We start from the raw sequence: 20,200 nt of genomic DNA, 5'->3' as shown, positions 1-20,200 counted from the left end.
CACAGAGGAAAATATCGGAATCATCCACTAAGATATTATTCAGTTATTGAAATATAAAACCTGTGTTAATATCCAATAGCAAAAAAAAATTAAAAGTAAACTATTACAGGATTATACATGGGAATACTACTCATCAGTTATTAATAAAATAGAATGCTTGCCTGGAATATTAAAGTAAGACTTTTCAACATTTCAAGCTTTCTCTGAAAGTGTTCTTAGACATATTAAAAAGAAAAAAAAGGAAGAAAGGAAGGAAGAAAGAAAGGAAGGAAAGATGGAAGGAAGGAAGAGGGAAGAAAGAAAGCAGATAGGAAGGAAAGAAAGAGGGAGGGAGGAAGGAAAGGAGAGAGGGAGGGAAGGCCTGCATTCCTCCTCAGAGGCAGGCAATGATATAGAAGCTCTTTCATTTGGAGCACATCTTCTTGTTCACTTTGATGCCCAATACACACAGAATCTCCCCAGAGTGAAAGCCAGATGTCACCTCACTTTCCATATCATAGTGGCATTTTTTTTCTAATGGTGTAAAAATGTTTCTGTGTCTCCATCAATATACATGGAGAAGGCTTTTAATATAAAGTTTTCAATCACAACAGAACAATGCAGCTTATCACTTATAAGTACTCATAGAAATTGTACTTCACAAATCGTAAATCTGTAAGAACATTATAGACAAGATATATATCTTATAAAAGTATTTTTTTCATGAAGAATGAAATGTATTTATTAGAATGTAATAAGACTTATCCTGAACACTTGCAACAAATCTGATAAATATCGACTTTATTTATATCCAAGAGATAGAATTATAGCCTTTACTATATTATTCTGGTTTTCACATTTTGAGTTTTTGTGAGATGATTTTGAAAACATTCCAATAATATCCTAAACAAGAAGAAAAGCAATGCAAAAAAAAAACAATGATATGAGTTGTTATTATCTTAAAGATTGATAAAATGAACAAAATTCCAGTAAAGTGGAGAAAAAAAAAGAAATTAAAATCCACGAGGTCACTATATCCAGAATGAAATGCGCGACCTCAGTGCTGGTGGAGCCTCTGTGCACAGGCCTCTCTCTGCACTAGGAAACGCCTGAAGTAAGAGAGAATTGCTACACATCTATGTGCTTGTACAAATACATATTTTTCCATGAATAAACATATGAAAATTTGAGGAAAGAAATTGTTTACCAGTTTTTCCTTGCACATTCACTGCTAAAGCTATAGAAAAGATGAAGCAGAAGTCAAGAAACATACCTATATGGACTCAGCTACAGGCTCAATGAGAGCTTCTGGGGCAGGCTACCGTAAGTCACAGAACGCTGTTTCTAGCATGGGTCCTAGCTCCTAAGGCTCATTGTATCACGACCATCTCCTCAGCTATGCACAAAATAAACAGAAAATGCTACAAATAGCCCTGCTCACATGGTTTTTTACAATTTAGATAAAGTTGCATAATCTTTGAAAACTGCAAGTGGGCATTGCCCAGCCAATACAAAATATACTACGTAAATAATTACAAACTTATTATTGATAATAGGTTTATAATTTTCGAAGGTCTTCCACCGCCGAGGACACTAAATCAGAATGAGAGACAAGGAAAAGTTAGGAGCATGAGCAGAAAGTATCCCCTCGTCACAAGCTCTGACAGAATCCTCTCTCTAGATGATGGTCGAGAATTTCAGCACAATTATCAAAGTTTGCTATAAAAGTCCTTTAAACAGGCCTTTCATATGGAGTTACTTCAAGCAAGAATGTTAAAATAGCAATAAGTCATACCTAGGGCCTGATATAAATGACCAAATATGGCTATTTTCTTCTTATCCAAATGTGAACCTGAAAATTTCTGGGAGCCCCACAATAAAAAAAAAAAAAAAAAAAAAAAAAAAAGATTGTAAAATTTATTTACAATAAAAATTGTCTTAGCTCCCTAACCCTTTGACCTATGATTTTCTCCTATTCACTATACTGAAATGTGAGAAATAACAGTATATCTCAGTAGCCACTTATGGTCTCATTTACAAAAAGAACAAAACAAAAATCCTTAGAAACCCATTGAATAAGTAACTTTGAAGCCATTAAACTCATGTAGATAGCTATTGACAAGTAGGCTGTCTTGAGAAGTTTATACCCGCCTTGGGGTACAGCATGCACTACCCTTTCCCCAAGCACCCCTCTCTATATAAAGCCTTACTCAAAACTAAGCTAAATTCCCTTCATGGTAAAGTTTTCTGCTTCAAAAATCTGCTCTTTGCCCCCAGTTTTCAGGCACCAATGGCATCTCTGGAATATCTTATCAAGTATATATAAAAAAATTCTACCTAAACTCTTTTAGAATATAGAAGAGGAAATAATATTTCTTAATTAATTTCATAAAATTATTTTTATCCTGAAAATCAAGGAAAAGCAATACAAAAATTAAACAAACAAAATAAACAATTTAGGCCAAGATACTTTGTGAGTTCAGATGCAAAATATTTTAAAAGACCTTATCTGCTAAATTTATAAATAAATAACTTAAAATTCTTCCAAATTATATGCTCTAAATCAAGTAATCAGATTTGTTGCAGGTTCATAAAATTTTTATCAATAATCAAAAATTGGTTCATGGAAACCACATGAATCGATTAACCCACATGAATAGATTTTTTATTATTTTAGCAGACTGAAAAAGAAAAATCTACTTCACAGTCACATCAACTTTAAGACATGTAATAAAAAAAAATCTATAAAAGCCTACAGCTCATGTTATATTTAATGGTGAAAAAAAACCTCACTGATCCTCCCTGCAGCCAGATGTGAACTTATTCTCACTACTTTCAGAAAACTGTTAGAAATTCTACCTGATTCAGAGAGACAAGGAAACAAAACTCAAAAGGATACAGATCAGAAAGGAAAAAGAAAAACTCTTTCCCTCTCTCTCTGCTTATGCAATGATTACTTACGTAGAAAATTACAAAACAAAAAAACACCCTAATAAAATTCAACAAATTAAAAAACATACAAAAAAAACTACAAGAAAAACCACAATAATAATAAACTAACAGCCAAAAAACATATTAACAACAAAATTAGAAATATCTAATAATATTTATAATCTATAAATCATTTGGTAAAGAAGAAATATTTAGGGAGGAACATAGGCAAACTTGAAAAGGGTATGTGTGGAAATCTGTGCACGCTGATGAAAGAACTAAAAGCATGCAAATAAGAAAGGTGACATGCTGTTTTCATGAGTGGAGGACATGAGGTAGATTCTAGATGGTAAATATGTTCATTCTTCTCCAACATCATAGAAAATTAAAAGATGCCTTATCAAAAAGATTGATTAAACATGTAAACAAGTTTGAGAAAAAAATTCAAATGAAAAAGCAAAAGAAGTTAAACACTAAAAAAATTCTGAAAAAAGTACAAAAATGAGAAGACTCAGCCTGTCAGCTTTTACCACATTCTATGCAGTAATCAATGCTGGTAGCCACTGAAGGAGGAATTGACACACAGATCAATCGAATAGAGCCCAGAATCCAGAAATAAACCCAGAAAAATATGACCGACTGAGCTTTGACAAAGGTGCAATAGAAGAAAGGATTTTCAACAAATGGCCCTGAAGAATTCAGACTTTATAAGAAAGAGAAAAGAGCCTCAGCCACTACATCTCACACTTTACACACTCCAAAAATAAATTCTAAGCCTTACATGTAAAATGTAAAACTAACTTTTAGTGGGTGAAAAACACACATGAATCCTTAGGATCTAGGACCAGACAAAGGGCTTTTATAACAACACTACCGGTAAACGCCACACAAGGGAAGAGTGCTGGAATGGACTTCTTTATCTTTTGTTGTACAAACGACCTTGTTAAGATGATGGGAGGAAAAAAAAAACAATAAAACGTTTTGAAATAATGAGAAGACACATATGCACTGGAAGAAAACATTTGCAAACCGAATATTCCTGAAAGAATTAGTTTCTATACCATTATAAAGAAGCCTCAAAACACAAATCCAAGTAGACCTTGGGCAAAAATTATAAATAAACATTTTTCCAGTGACAAACCTACAAAAGACATTCAACCCCATTATTAGCCACCAGGGAAGTACAAATGAAACCTGCAGTCAGGGCCAGTGGGTAGCTCAGTAGGCATTTGCCACGCAAGCCAGAGGAACCAAGTTTCATGCCAAGAGTCTGACAGAAGGAGAGAACTGTCTCCTGCATATTGTTCTCTGACCTCCATGGGAAGCAGGAGATGTGTCCTGCTCCATTAATAATAAGAAAAGTTTTACAGTAGCCGCCCCCTGAATCAGGGAGACACCCCTTCAAGACTATCAAAATGGATAAAATATAAACCACAGACAACAGTGAATTCCAACCAAAAAAAAAAAAAAAAAAAAAAAAGCAAAGATCACTCACAAACACTAGTAGTAGTCATGTCAAACCTAACAACTGTAGTCTATGAGAAATAAAGATATCTACACAAAACCTGTACACTGAGGCTTAGAGCTCTTTCATCCAGTGAAGATCTGGAACAATCTGGATGTCTTTAAATGGGGGAAACTGAGACACACACAGTGGGACATCTGTACTGAAATATTCAGAGAGAAATAGAACAAGCTGTTGATTCACACAGCCAATTCAATGAGTCCCTAGAGAATGATACTACATTAAAAAGAAAAAAGACCATGCCCCAAATTTTACCGATTATATTGATCTGTGCATACTTCTTTTGAGATAGAATTGTAGAAATAGAGAACAGATTAGGGGTTTAACACTGACCAGATGTGCAAGAGAAAGATGTGGCTGCACAGAAGAGCACCAAGAAGGATGTTGAGAGAGAGGGAAGTATGCCAAAATTGCCATCCTGGTTCTGGTGTTGGATATTAGTTCTGCAATTTGTTCCCATGAATAAAAACTAGTCAAAGAGTAGACCAGAAGGTGTCTTTCTATAGCGTTTCTTAAAACTGCACATGCCACTACAATTACCACAAAACATGTTCATTTTAATGACAATGTCCCGAGCTGTACAAAGGCACCAGACTTCACATCTACTCTTCTCTCGTCAACCTCATTTTCTCAGCTCTCCTCCCTCAGCTGGACACAGAAGTTTCTGGGTTCATGAAAACCCAAGCGTGCTGCTCCAAAACGCAGCATCTGCAGACTAAACTGCCTCACAGTTTTCCAAATGCCCCAGACTGTTCTGTGTTTACCTCTCTCCTGAGCCTAGTGCTGGCTCTTTGATTCTGTATGTGAAAGCTTCATTCCAAATCTCCCACACTCCTTGGTGATGCCTCCCCTAGGATGCATAACGTGATGATGTTTTCACAATGTCTTCTAGGTAGAACCAGGCATCGGCTGAATTGGTGACAGCTTGCCAAAAAGTCACACACACCATAAATGTGTCGAAGGATACAGGGCAGTGAGCAAATTCCACAGACAAGGATATTTTGTTTTCACTATTGTTAAAATAAATGGTTACAAACCCTAGATGCATTTCCAAAATGAGGCATGACTTCTGATGTTTTGTCCACTTTAAAAACATATAGAAAAATTGATTTTTCTATTTAACATAGAACTATCATGATGGCATATTATCACTTACAAATAAGGATGCAGCTCATTTTTCATCTCTTTTATGCATGCTCTTTCCCATCCTTTCTCATATGTCTAGACCCCTTCCTTTTTCCCATTACTCATTACTTCTATCCTCTTCTTTCTTCTTGAACTCGGAAATTTCCCTGTCTATGACTCCCAAGCACTGGGTTCAAAGCTGTGTGCCACCACACCTGCCTTTTTCTTTTTTCTCTTCTTTCTTCTTTACTTTCTTCCTTTTTCTTTCATTTTTATATTTGCCTGCCTAAATCTATGTCTTGTGATGCATAGAATCATTAATAAAGAAAAAAGATGGCATAAAATTACCTCTGGATACGGAGCTTAGAAAACTGAGGATGCATTGGAATACCTTCCAGGTAGGATGTATTAAGTTATCAGTGATTTTTAAACTATTATTTGCTCATTAGCATTGGTTATCTCAGATGGCAGCATCCAGAGGTTAAGGCAGATCACAGTTTAGAAAATTCAGCAGTCAAGAAACCAGAGTCTTGCCAATTTCCTCTGCCATGTTCATGCTGTACACACTGCCTGCGGGCTGGTTTCCATCTCCGTTAGAAGATTCTGAACCCCTTCCGTAAAGTCCACCCAGAGATAATCATTCAGACCAACCGTCTCTTTTGGCATCTGCTCCAGACAATTTAGAAAAAGAAGAATGTGCAAAGCACCCCTAGCTACATCTCATTGACTAGTATGGAATCAAAACCTCTCATTGGGGCATTTAATAAAGTCTAATTAAAAAAATTATAAATCTGGTAAATTAAGTTTCCAAAAAAAAAAAAAAAAAAAAAAAAGCCTACCACAACCAAAGAACAATGCTGTATTACCAGAATAGATTTGGAAAGAGACGGCGGGGGGGGGGGGAAGAAGAAGAAAGAAAGAAAGAAAGAAAGAAAGAAAGAAAGAAAGAAAGAAAAAGAAAGAAAGAAAAGCAGGGCAAGGAATAAAATTATCCTACAGCCCACATGAGTTTCAGTTTCTAGGTGTTTAGGAATGTGGGAGTTTTCTTTATTGTCATCAATTTCCTCCAGTTTGTGTAACTTTTCAATACACTAGACTTGCTTTCTTCTTCAGGAGTTGTAAATAATAGTTTTAAATTATTAAAGTTGAAAAAATATATTTATATATTTCATTTTTATACCTCAATGGCAACTGTAATTGAAAAAATTAAACATCAGAAATTATTAGTAGAACATAACCTACATGGCAATGAGCTCAAAATTAGTAAGACAACTTTAAAGGTCAGAGAATAAAAACAGAAAGCAAACAAACAAAAGCAAACCCATATACATTAATTATATAAAATGCATGTGGTCCAGAGGGCCTCTGAAAGGCTCTGCCCTGCAGACTATCAAAGCAGATGCTGAGACTTATGGCCAACTGTTGGGCAGAGTACATTGAATCTTATGAAAGAAGTGGGAAATAGTAAGATCTGGAGAGGACAGGAAGTCCACAAGGAGAGCAACAGAACCAAAAAATTTGAGCACAGGGGTCTTTCCTGAGACTCATACTCCAACCAAGTACCATGCATGGAGATAACCTAGAACCCCTGCACAGATGTAGCCCATGGCAGCTCAGTGTCCAAGTGGGTTACATAGTAATTGGAAGAGGGACTGCCTCTGACATGAACTGATTGGTCTGCTCTTTGATCACCTCCCCCTGAAGGGGGAGCAGCCTTACCAGGCCACAGAGGAAGACAATGCAGACACTCCTGATGAGACCTAATAGACTAGGATCAGAAGGAAGAAAAAGAAACCCTCCCCTACCAGTGGACTTGGGGAGGGGAGTGTGTGGAGAAGGGGGAGGAAGGAAAGGATTGGGAGGGGAGGAGGGAGGGAACTAGAGGGGGGATACAAATAAATAAAGTATAATTAAAAATAAAAAATAAAAAATGATTTTTAGACAAACATAACTAGAAAGAACACTAAGTATCACAATTTAGATATGAAGAAAAGAACGTTGGAAAGCTGTTGTTTCCCGAATCCCTTTGCTGCCTTTCTGATCTGTTTGTCTCATTACTGCCAATGCATCTTAGAAAAACAACTTTTGACATTACACATGATAGGCTCATTGGTTCATTCAGCTAATATTTACTAAACATCTACCTTAATACCTTGTAGTGTGTCTAATGTGATGAGGGTGCTGGAGCTCATGAATATGGCTACTGTTTTCACAATTAACTTCCTAGCAATGAAGAGAACAACATATAATTTCAACACTGTAAACACAGCATTATGGAAATAGAAATCTCAGTATCATGTATTTACAAGCACCAAGATTTAATGCCTCTTCTAGTTTTCTGTAAGTTTCAGAATTAACTGTCAGAATATTTCTATTCTAAAACTTCATAGACTCACATAAATTGTGTAATTAATTTATTGTTAGGTGTAATTAATTTATTGTAAAGTGGTGGAGCATATGCTATAAGTATACAGACAATGTGACTATGATATGATATGGGCACTCACGCACATTATTTAATCATTTATAGACTTGCTGAAAATGACAAGGAGGTGCAGATACCCAGAAGGACACTGGCAGGTTCATGTGTGTGTGATTATGTAGCTAGCACTGTTACTGTTATGAATTTTCCAATATTAGACATTTTTATTCTCACCAATAGTGAATAAAAATTCCGATTGTTTTACTTTCTTCTCTACAATATGATTTTCCAAACCTCCCAATTTTTAACTGCACATTATCTGATGATAGTTGTAAATTTCCCAAATTGAGTTTGAGCACATTTTGATAAAACTGATGTCCAAATGGATGTTTTTTTATTTGGAGTTTGGTTTCAAGTCGCTACATCATTGTTTGTATTTGGTAGTGGCTCTGGCATTCATTTTATGTATTTATATACTTACTGAATAAATATGTTGATAAGTTGAAAAAAATGCATGTGGTCAAACACTAGCACAGATTCTCAGGTTGGACAAGAAATCATTCACTCTGTATGGACACGAATTATGTGGCTACAGTGTTTACTTGAAGCCGGGATCATTCACTATGCTGGGGAACATTTACAAACAAGGGAACAAGTCTATCCAAAAACTGGGATATATATGTTTCTCCTCAAAAATACACACACACAGGAGAAAAAAGCTCTTCTGAAAGAGGTATGGTTTGAACACCATAAACATTCAAAATATTCAACATGCAGTAACACACGCACCTGCCAAGAACGAGCCAGGCCACGGCCAGCCTTGCCATTGCTGTACCACAGAGGCAGTGATCTGGTGGGTGGGGAGTGCGGAGGCTGTAGTCCCACAGCTTGCCTCCCTAAGTTCTCTCTGCCTCTCAGTTTTGTAAAAACACGGTAACAACAACAATGACAAAACCCTGGCTATGTTGTGTTAGTCAATCTCTATGAAGTTCTGTTTACTGTTCTGTGAAATAGGGAATTCACAGTCACAGCAAGGTCACAGGGCGCCGCCCTTGGAGGGGCTTACACAGCGCGTACCTCATAAGAAGCTGGGGGTGGATGCCACGTATTTACTGTTACTCTTTCGGGCTTGGAAGGGACTGACTCTTCATGTGCAGCATCCACGTGCTGTCAGAGCACGTGGGCAGAGGGGTGGGCAGACACAGCCTTAACAAACTCTCACACAGAGGTCAGAATAGAGAGCAAGAAACTGAGGAGGACGTGACCCCCTCATCTCAGGCTCGGGGATCACTGCAAAGAGTGGACAGAAAGATTGAAAGAGCCAGAGAAGCGGGAAGCGTGCTTTGAGATTGTTTCTTCTGGAAATGTTACAGAAGCTATGTCCACTAATTCCTGCTAACGTGACTGCCTAAACATGCACTCAGAGGGACAATACCAACAGGTGCGCTCTCCTGGAAGCCGGAAAGCTTACAAGGTCTCAACCCCAGACAAGGAACTCCAAGAATGCACGGGATGCTGAGAGCAGGAGAAATGGTCTGTCCTCGGGAAAAGCACTCCAATTGGTCGGTTATCTCATACCACATGGTCAGCCCTGAAGAAACCCTGAGTTTCTGCCTCACTCACTCACAGTGATGGGCACATTAGAACTGTGAGCCAAGCAGAGCCCTTCTCCCCTCGGTTGCTTTTGTCGGGATGTCACAGCAACAGAAGTAAAACTACCACAGCAAGGTTGCCATAACTGTCCCCATCAGTGGATTCCTGTGCCCACCCTCTTCACGTCAGGGCCACAGTCCCTGCCATAGGAGTTACAATATGACAAAACTCTAAAAGCTAGAAGTGAGCATTTTCTAAAATCTCCTCAAGCGTTTCTGATGAACATCAAGGGCAAGTGGCCCGGTTTGAATGCTAAACTGAAAAGCAAACAACTGTTACATATAACAGTGGGTGACTACGATTGGCTGTAGAGCTGAGCTGTACATCCAGGCTAAGGGACAAAATTACTCTCTGGCTTCGTCTCTGTTGTTTAACGGATCTCCATCTCTGTTTTCCCTGGTAATCTCTGACATATGTTTAGCTGATTCACAGCCAGACAGTACCTACAAAATACACAGAACAAGCCACTTGAGTCGTGAGCTCCTGGGCCATGCTCGTTCCTGATTGGCTATTGGACTAACGGTGAATTCTATTTCTAATGAGTTCTTGAAGCTGACAATGTGCTTTCCTGGTTTCTTCTGTGAAAATCCTTTGATTTTTGTTACAAACTGGATTGTGGATGTGGAAATCGCAAGGGTGTGTATGTTAAATCTACTGTCTGCAGCTTGAATTTTCTGTATTGCATCCACTGTCATCATCATAATTTAAATTTTTCATTTTTAGTTGTAAAATATTTGACATATCCCTGATTTAAACTGGAGATGGGCAGTCAGAGAATAGTACAAAGCTTTCTTAAAGTAATAATAAAAATCACTTTCAGTCAATAAAAGCCTAACACTTAATACTGAAATGCTGGAGGCTCACTATCAGTCAGAGTTAGAAAGGTAATAAATGCAATTCTGATCACAACCATAATTTAGTAGCCTGAGAAGCACTGCCCAAGCCAGTGATAGAAAACAAGGCCATCATTATTGTCACATTTTTGTCAACTGAGAAGGCCTGGAAAATCAACTAAAATCCTATTAAAATTAACAAGAGAAACATGTAAACTGAACAGATAAAAATAAAATTGAAAAGCAGTTTTTATATATTGCCACAATAATTAAAGAGCAAAATGAATAAAAAGCTTCATAATAATTCAGAATAATTGCAAAGTGATAAAAAGGTATAGCTTAAAAACTCATCAGAAAATATGTGGCATCCATTAAAAATTACCACAGCTATCCAGTGCAAGATGAAAGTGGATTTAATAAATGGGATGCAGGCCATGCTGCAAAAGTTATCTTCAAATTATTCATACTACCAACAGCTTCACTCAGTATTTGTGGTGTTGATTATTTTGTTTAGTACTTTATTTCTCAAGACAAGATCTCACTCTGTAGCCAAGGCTGCCCTGGAACTCGTTATATAGCCCAGCTTGACCTCAAATCATGTGTGCAGTGCTGTCCCAGTTTTAGCCTTGGTAGAACTGGCATTATAGACATGAGCCACTGTACCCAGCTTCATTCAGTGGTCTTAAATTTCTTCACCCTTGGTGGCAGGTGATGTGTTCGAGCAGAACATAGTCTTCTGCTGCAGTTACTAAACTTGCTGTGAAAACACCATTTGAAAACAGACTCTACTACACTGAAAAATTACAGGCTGGGAGTGTAGCTCAGGGGTAGTCTGTACCTCATATATGAAGCTCCAAGTTCAATTCCTACCACCACCAAAAAAAAAAAAAATCCTATGGATTCAAGGTATATGATGCGCTGGTGGGGCCCACAGACTGTATGGCAATGTGGACCTGAAAGATGGTACATGGAGTCTTATCTCTCTCAAGCTACATATCAAAATACAAGGGTCCCATGTGTTTTAGATATCTTAATATGAAGGTATACAAATAAAATGTGTAGATGAATATATATCTCATCTTTAGCTGGAAGGTAATAACTGATTTTCATTGCTGATTTGAATATTGAATAACTGATTTGAATACTAGGTATTTCAGACATGTGGATTTGGTCACGTTACAGATTGTTATTGGCAGGCAGCATGATTTTAGTTACCTTTCTCGTTCTTACGATGAAACAGCCAGACAAAGGCAATGAGTAAGGATTCACCCTCTTTTTTCCTTTTTTTTTTTTTTTGTATTGATCTCATTCCCTCTCCTTAATTAGAGGAAAAAGAGTAAAATAACAGTAAGAAAGTCTAAAAAAAGTCATGAGTCAAATTGTTAACTATCTACCTAAACAAATACTTACAATAAGTATTTGTGTATAAATATGTATATATAGAGTTTATGTATAACATGTATGTTTTAACTATGTATGTATATATATATCATAACTACATAATATATATACATAACTATATATACACACATACATACATAACTACAACTATATAGTTTAAAGAAAGTGTTTTATCTGGGTGGCTAATGCTCTCTCCAAAACCCAGATACCACCCAACACCAAGCCTAACAAACCTCTTTTGAGTTGTTGGTCTAAAACCATTACAGCTACTGCAACTGCCCTTGGGTGCCTGCCGGAAATGGAAAGGCCTGTGCGCTGTGGACACAGGCCCGAGAGTCCCCTGCCGGAAATGGAAAGGCCTGTGCGCTGTGGACACAGGCCCGAGAGTCCCCTGCCGGAAATGGAAAGGCCTGTGCGCTGTGGACACAGGCCCGAGAGTCCCCTTAGCTGGCTCTGACCTGAAGGTTCCCTCACTGAGGCTCCAGAAGGTGCCATTCAAGCCGACAAGGCAGGGTGGCAACCAACAGTGTTGACACCAGCGATGCCACCTGTGGACCACAGCATGACTGGTGCGGTATAGCAACCCTCGGGCTGCCTCATGGGGAGCAGCAGCTCTCTAGACTAAAGACCCACTCGACAAGAGGGACGTCGTGCTTGGTACTGGAAACCCAGCCAACCATCCTGTGTTCTTGACATCATGGATCTGGTAGGAGAGCCGACAACCCCCACTTCACTAAACCAGTACAGTCGCTAGCTAATTCTAAACATTTGACCCTGTATTCACAAATGAGAGAAGCCTCACTCCTCGCCAAGAAAGCTTTTCATTGTAACAGGCAGAGACCATTACAGAAAGCCACAACTAATCAAAATGCAGAGCTGTAGAGCCAATTCTCAACCTATAAATGGACAGAAAGAAGTCAGACAGGAAAGAGTACTGTTGTGCCAGTATGTTTACATAGAGATCTGGGTTAGGGACACTAATATATAGATAGATACCATATTAGTTGTCTAGTGATAGGAGTAAGCAGGAGACAAAGATTCAGAAGGGGGTAATGAAGTTTCTGGGGTGATGGATACAATCATTGTTGCAGGTGTATGAGAGTTTCATGGGTATATACATATCAATTACATTTTATAGTTCTAAAGCGTGGCATTCATTGTTTAATAATTTTTCAATCAATAAATAAACATTTTAAAAGTACCGGTAGATGCACAATTGTAATTTCAGAGTGACAGATCTCTTTCATTCTTATACCCACGCACACACATACACAGAGGGAGTCGCATCCAGAAACAAAATGTAAAACACAAAGTATTACAAAGTCGTCATCTACATGATGGAATTTCAAAGCGCTCCTTTTCTGGCCTTTGAGATTGTCAGTGGTTCGAGCTTGGCTGGTCTTCCACTGCATTCTGGGAAGACAGGTGCCTTCCCAGCAAGACTCACATGTTCCTGCCTGGGAGCCTTCCAGTGGCTCTCCTTCACCTCAGATTCTCAGCAAGTTCTGCCCTTTCTCCAACACTCTGCCTTCAGGCCATGCTTCCCAGTACATGTATTCCTTTTCTTTTTAACCAACAGCTTTACCTCTTGCAGTAGATACCTCTCCACTGATTCTGAGCTTTCAAACGTCTCTCTCCCTCTCTCTCTCTCTCTGTTTGTGATTGTGTGTAACTCTTGTCTATTTGCCTGTGTTTGGCTAGCACAGAGTGTGTAATAAATGTTTACTAAATCAATTTTTAATTTTTAACAACTGCTTATACATGTGATGTTTCAGGGATCATAGTTTTCTCCACAGAAATAACAATTTCTGGGATTTACTTACGAGGCTTAAAATACCGCATTGCAAATGTTATGGAAATGACGCAGGGTAGAAATGGCTGCTTGTTCAATGTGCGTGCAATTAACAGAGCAAGTGCTGTTGCACACCTCACCACTGTGTCTTCTACGGAATTTTCATAATGTCAGTAATTAAGAGATAGCCGTAGACACGATTTAGCCCGGACAACTCCAGCAGAAATTTTCTTGTGTGATATGAAGGACAATACAAACAAACTGCCTTTCCAAGAGAAAATAAATCACTAACAGGTAGTGTTTTTATGTAGCATGTAAAAGAGAGCAAACAGTCAGACTGTATGCTTCACCCCCAATCAGCAGTCAACATTCGTGCATCTCTGCCCCATTTATTTTGCTCCTCTCTGTGCAGCAGGCCAGTCAGTGCTGGGTAGGTAACTGAAGCGATGCCCTGAGCTCCGGGTGCTTTGCTTTTCATACAACACAGGGCTAATTCGGAGCCAGGTTTAGAAGACATACTTTTCACTATAGGTAGTGCAATTACCAGTCACTCGTAATATAAGGACACTTAGACTCAATTTAAGATTCTATGCTATTGCAAATAAGATAGTTATTTAGGATGATATTTCTCTTGCCTACAAGGCTCGCAGTCTTACTGTCCTCATTAGTTCAGCTCTCTAGTTGACGTAAGCTGGTATAAACATTATAGCAGCGTGGATCCACTTAGTCAGGAATATTACAATATTCTGTTTCTAAGGGAGTCCTTGAGGCTGCATAGAAAGACATAAAAGTGTGAGCATTTGAATGTTTGCTATAAATACATCCTCACCTCTAAAAATTAGAGCCTCAGCAAACACAATACAATATGCACAAAACAGTAGCTGGGATAATTGGCCTTCCTTTAGCACACCTCAGCTGCCTCTGTTACTTTCTGTGGTCTGGCTGAGCTAACACATGTTCTTCTAAAACTGACAGCAACTAAAGCCAACATAACAGTATCTTCTTCGCCTTATTGACTTTAGCAGAGTTAAGAGTTTCTCAGACAATACTGCCACCAGGGAATCTACCTTATTAGGCTTAAACCCTTCTCCAACCAAACATCTTCATTCATGCCTGTAGCAGATATCTCTGCCTACTAGCTTTGAGTTACTGCTCCAACAATGACAGAAATGCCCATAGATCCAGGAAATTAACTTTCATTGGTGACATTTATTAATAGAAAATAAAAATAAAATATGGTATATTGAATTCATTAAACCAACAAAAATGCTAAACACCCCAGTGAAAACTAGTGATCATGTATAAGTAGACAGACAGTTACAGATTTCTTGTTTAAAGGAACAGTTTAAATTTGTAGTTACTGATAGTTTTCAACAGTGAAGAGGAATGGTAGCAAGACTAGATGCTGACAGTTTCTTCAAGGGCTTGGCACTTTGTGGTTACTTAGTCATTCATCTATGTTTAACAGACACTGATAATTCACTACTGTTCTAAGCACCTTTTAATCTATTTAATTTTCAATATCAGTCCTAATCGGCTGTGTTCTGTCTGTGTAAATATGAGAGCAGGGTCACAGAGCTATTGTGAGAGATAACTGGAGGCAGATTACCCAAGGCAATCTGGATCAAGAGTTGTCTCTCCAAACATTGATCTAGGCTACCTCTCACACAGCTGAGAGGCCCTGTCAAGAGCATGTAAAGAAATTCTGTGTCTGGTGAGAAAGATAGCAATGTAAAGATGCAGAGACTACGCCTCCGTAGGTAGCCTGCCGGCTGGAAGGCTATAAGAAGGAAGGCTGAGCTAAGAGCACAACAGTCATCAACTTACGGACCCTGGTGAATGGCTAATGCTCTCCCTTCCTGCTTCCCAAGCACTGATTGTAAGATCATTTCAGGCACACGAAGAAGCTTGCAGCAGTCCCTTGCCAAATAAAACAATACGGGTTATGATTCCGTTTGTGTCTGTTTTTCTTTCCTCCTTAAAAAAAATGATAGTGACTAGGGCACAGGAAGAGGCATGCTGAGACCTCGTGAATGAGCCTCGTGAACCTCTGTGTATCCTATAGTTGTAATCTTCTAAAGTAGTGCCTCTTTGCATGTGAGTTTCTGCCTTATACACACAGTTATGAGCCAAGAACTGGTTGCTCATCTGTTCCCTCTTGAAAGGAAGGGAGCATAGAGTATGGCTATCACATCAAAGAACAGCTCCAGGTGTAGATGCTGATGTCTTATGTAACAGGACAGCTTGCTGACTGACATTCACATTCCACATAAAAGTTTACAACTAAACAATTGACAAAGTAGAGAAAAGTAGAAAACCAAACACCATTATTTGTCTACCAGGAAAAAAAGAAATTTGTGGTGGTAAAAGCAGAGTGTATTACATGGCTTGGATATTACAGCCATAAAAATATAAACAATCCATCTTTCATAACCAAAAAGTTAAATACTATATTGCAATTAAATAAGGATGGAAATTGAGATAAGGGGATAGTTGTGTTGAAAGGTAAAATTTTTATTTTCCAAAATAGAAAGTCAAAAGGCCATGCCTGAGAGTAGAAAAAAATACTGACACATTTTATTTTTTGAGTATGTAGATAAATATCAAACTAACCACTAATAAATGAAAGTAATGGTTTTCTGTCATGAAAAAGGAAGTGTTGATGACTACTGATACTCATAATCTGTGATATAACTGAACTGTACTCAGCTGTATGGACAGGTAGTTTTAATCTGAACGCCACATGAAGCGCGTGAGGAGGAGATGGAACGAAAACTGTAAATAGTATTTGCAATCCAAAAACCAACCATGAGCTCTAAGAAGATGAGCTCAAAAATTCCACCAGAGAAAGAAAGTTACAATAACCTGAAACAAAGAGTTTCAAGAGAAAAAAGCAAAGTAAGGTTTTTCTTTATGGATTAGATTCTTAGAATAATATAAATGATAAATATTCTTAAACATTGCTCAATATAGCAAAATTTTAAATTATCAAAGATAAAGAAAAGTTTCTAGAAGCTTCCAAAGAGAAAAGGCAGGCTGTTCAAAAATGCATGATGATCAGCCTGACATCTGGCTTCAAAATAATATCCTGGGCATAAAAGATAATGAAGAAATACACTCACAATATATGAAAGAAAGAGTTCTGTTTAAGGATACCATGCCTTCCTGGTCTACTATTTAAATCTAAGGGTGACATTTAGACTCCTTTTCCATTCAATAAAAGAATAAAATAACAAAGTCTAGCTGGATTTCAGGTGGGTGCAAAATGCCCAAATAATAAGTGAAAGATGCATAAGGAACCATTTCTTCTCATAAAATGAGCACAATTGGTGTGTGGGGAAGAGGGAGGGGTCAGCACTGAGCCTACCAGCAAGGAGACACACCGAAAGTCTTAAACAAGATGATAAAAATACAGTCCTTAAGTAAGTTCAGAGCTTGGTCTAAACTACTTCAAAGGCTGAGACAGGAGGACTGCTCTGAGATCAGCAGGAGAGGGAGAGGGAGAGGAGAGGGAGAGGAGAGGGAGAGGAGAGGGAGAGGAGAGGGAGAGGAGAGGGAGAGGAGAGGGAGAGGAGAGGGAGAGGAGAGGGAGAGGAGAGGAGAGGAGAGGCAATATGAGGAGTTCAAGGTCAGCTTGATTCCCAGCGTGTGTACAGGTGTGTGCGCAAATGTTCAGAAATGCTGCATGTTTACTGGTTAGAACACTGTGTTCGTTGTTCAAATAAGAGACAAAAGTTAAAAAAAGAAAAAAAAGTGTATTTTAACACCTCAAATTGCCAAGGAAACTGTGTATGTGGGGGTTGGGAGGAACTGATTTGGGAAAGTAAGACTAAGAAAAAGAAATCCAACGCTGATTATGAAGAATGGAAAAAAAAAAACAACCCAAATGTTAAATAACGATGTGGTGGAAGACTGAAGATGAAAGTGAAAATGAAGGAAATCAACATGATGCATACCATATTAAGTTCCAAAGTGGAGGCATACTGCAGAGCCCCAGTCATCCCCATAAGAACCAGTGTAGAATGTTGCCAGGACCCCTAATGTAGCCTATGCCCTGCTGCAGGGTTAGAGGGTTAATGCTCTGAGGACAAAGGGGTCTCTTAAAAACATGTGCAAAAATGGTAAAAATAAGGACGGGAACTAGTGTAACTTTTACGTAACTTTAAAACATATTGAAAGATATCATTTTATGGTTTACATACTAAGCCACTGTGCGCACAGGAGGGAGCAAATGAAAAACTGTAGTGTAAAAGGAAATAAGCTAACCCAACCAGAGAGTTAGAGGGTACTGATGTGACACTGTCTTGAACTCCAAAGACTGAACTTAGAATCTAGGTGTGAAGGGGGTGCGGGAGAAGGAGGGCAGGAAGAGGATAAAATGTAGGAGAATAAGAAGAGAGGGAAGATGAAGTACAAACAAAAAGGCGGAACTATGGACACCTACCCTTCTCTAACTTGATCTTTTGTTTTCAAGTTACAACATAATACACGCCTATACTAATTTGTTTTCTCTCTCAAAGCTATGGAGCTCCACAAATGCCCAAGTATCTGGCAGGATCTGCTCTTTTCGTGGATTACTGTGGCTTAATTGTGTTACTAGCTTTCTGAAATACACTGTTGATTCTATTTCTATGTTTAATTTTTGATTGCCTTCTGAGACTAGTTTCTGAAACAAGGCAGCATATCGCCTCCTCTCTCCTGTTCTTAAGTTGCATTCCGTAATCACTGTTACGGGGTTGCGGTTTGATAGCTTTCACAGAGGAAACAGAGAACAGGACAGGAGCCTACCACAGAGGGCTCCTGAAAGACTCTACCCTGCAGGGTATCAAAGCAGATGCTGAGATGCATAGGGAAACTTTGGGCAGAGTGTAGGGAATCTTATAAAAGAAGAGGGAGATATTAAGACCTGGAGGGGACAGGAGCTCCACAAGGAGAGCAACAGAACCAAAAAATCTGGGCCCAGGGGTCTTTTCTGAGACTGATTCTCCAACCAAGGATCATGCATGGAGATAACCTAGAACCCCTGTACAGATGTAGCCCATGGATGATCAGTCTCCAAGTGGGTTCCCTAGTAAGGGGAACAGGGACTGTCTCTGACATGAATTCAGTGGCTGGCTCTTTGAACACCTCCCCCTGAGTGGGAAGCAGCCTTACCAGGCCACAGAGGAAGACAATGCAGCCAGTCCTGATGAGACCTGATAAGCTAGGGTCAGATGGAAGGGGAGGAGGACCTCCCCTATCAGTGGACTTGAAGAGGGGCATGAGAAGAAATGAGGGAAGGTGGGTGAGGTTGGGAGGGAATGAGGAAGGGGGCTATAGCTGGGATACAAAGTGAATAAACTGTAATTAATAAAAAAAAATTAAAAAGAAAAAAATAAGTAAAACGTATTGATGAAAGGATCTCCAGTCTCAAGCAAGAACAGATGAATTGAAGGACAGGTGTGTGAAGAAAATGGAGAACTTCAGAGCAGTGGGGTTTTCTGAACAGGAGCACAAGACATTAGAGGAAGTAAACATTTACAAAGATGGCAAACATAACAAGAAGACAGGACGAGGTAAGCATTAAGAAACGATAACAAAAATAGAACAGAGAAATGAAAAATTAATTAAGCGTTTGCTCAGGTAAAAGCTGTGCTCATTTCATTCAACAGGGTTTATTGATTGCCTCGTCAGTGACGGGCTCTCTAGAAAAAAAAAAATAAAAAACAGTGAATAAAACATTGCCTGGAAATGAAGAGGCTCACAAGAAAGACAGGTCAAAAATAATGAAGATTCCATGCGTTAAATGTGGTAATAAGGGGGTGAAAATTCTTGGGAAGACAATGGAGAGGTTAATTAATTCTCACTACAGGGATTAAAGAAGAATTCACAAAATGGCATTTGACCCTCCCATCAAAAATTAAAGAGCAAAGATTATCTGAGGATAATCACTGAGAAAATAATGTATTCCTACAATTTATCATTAATTTATAATTACTAAAGACTGTATTTTCGAGTGACCTCTAGCTGGTATTAACATTAAAATTATTTTCTAAGATTACTGTGAGCTAATCTCATTTTCTTTTCCTGATACACACATTTAGAGAGCCTTTCCAGTAAACCCTAACCAAGATGTTTGACCAAGGATCTTCCCTAAAGTGCCGTAAAACCTCTTTGCTTTTGAGAATCAGAAAAATGCATTTTTCTCTCGAAATAGAGGATCGGTTCCATTTTATCGGTATTGCATAGCGCACGTTGAACACAGCAGGTTTAGTTAGTGTGACTGGGATGCCACTCCGGTGACACAGCAGTCTCCGTTGAATTCAGCTTTAAGGAACTACACAATAAACAGGGTAGGTTATGCTTACACGGTGCTCGCAGGGCCATGAATGTGTCCTGGTTAAATACATAAATCATCATACACTGACATCAAAATTCGACTTACTGAATTAATTTAGAATGAGATCAGTCCAACCCTTTGCTACAATGAATTGATCATTTGCCTGAGTCACTCAAATGTCAATCCGATCTCTCAGCTAACACAGTTTTCCAAGTAGGTG

The sequence above is a fragment of the Meriones unguiculatus genome, chromosome 8 (genome assembly GCF_030254825.1).
Source record: "Meriones unguiculatus strain TT.TT164.6M chromosome 8, Bangor_MerUng_6.1, whole genome shotgun sequence".
NCBI lineage: Eukaryota > Metazoa > Chordata > Mammalia > Rodentia > Muridae > Meriones > Meriones unguiculatus.
This window is presented reverse-complemented; position numbering follows the sequence as displayed.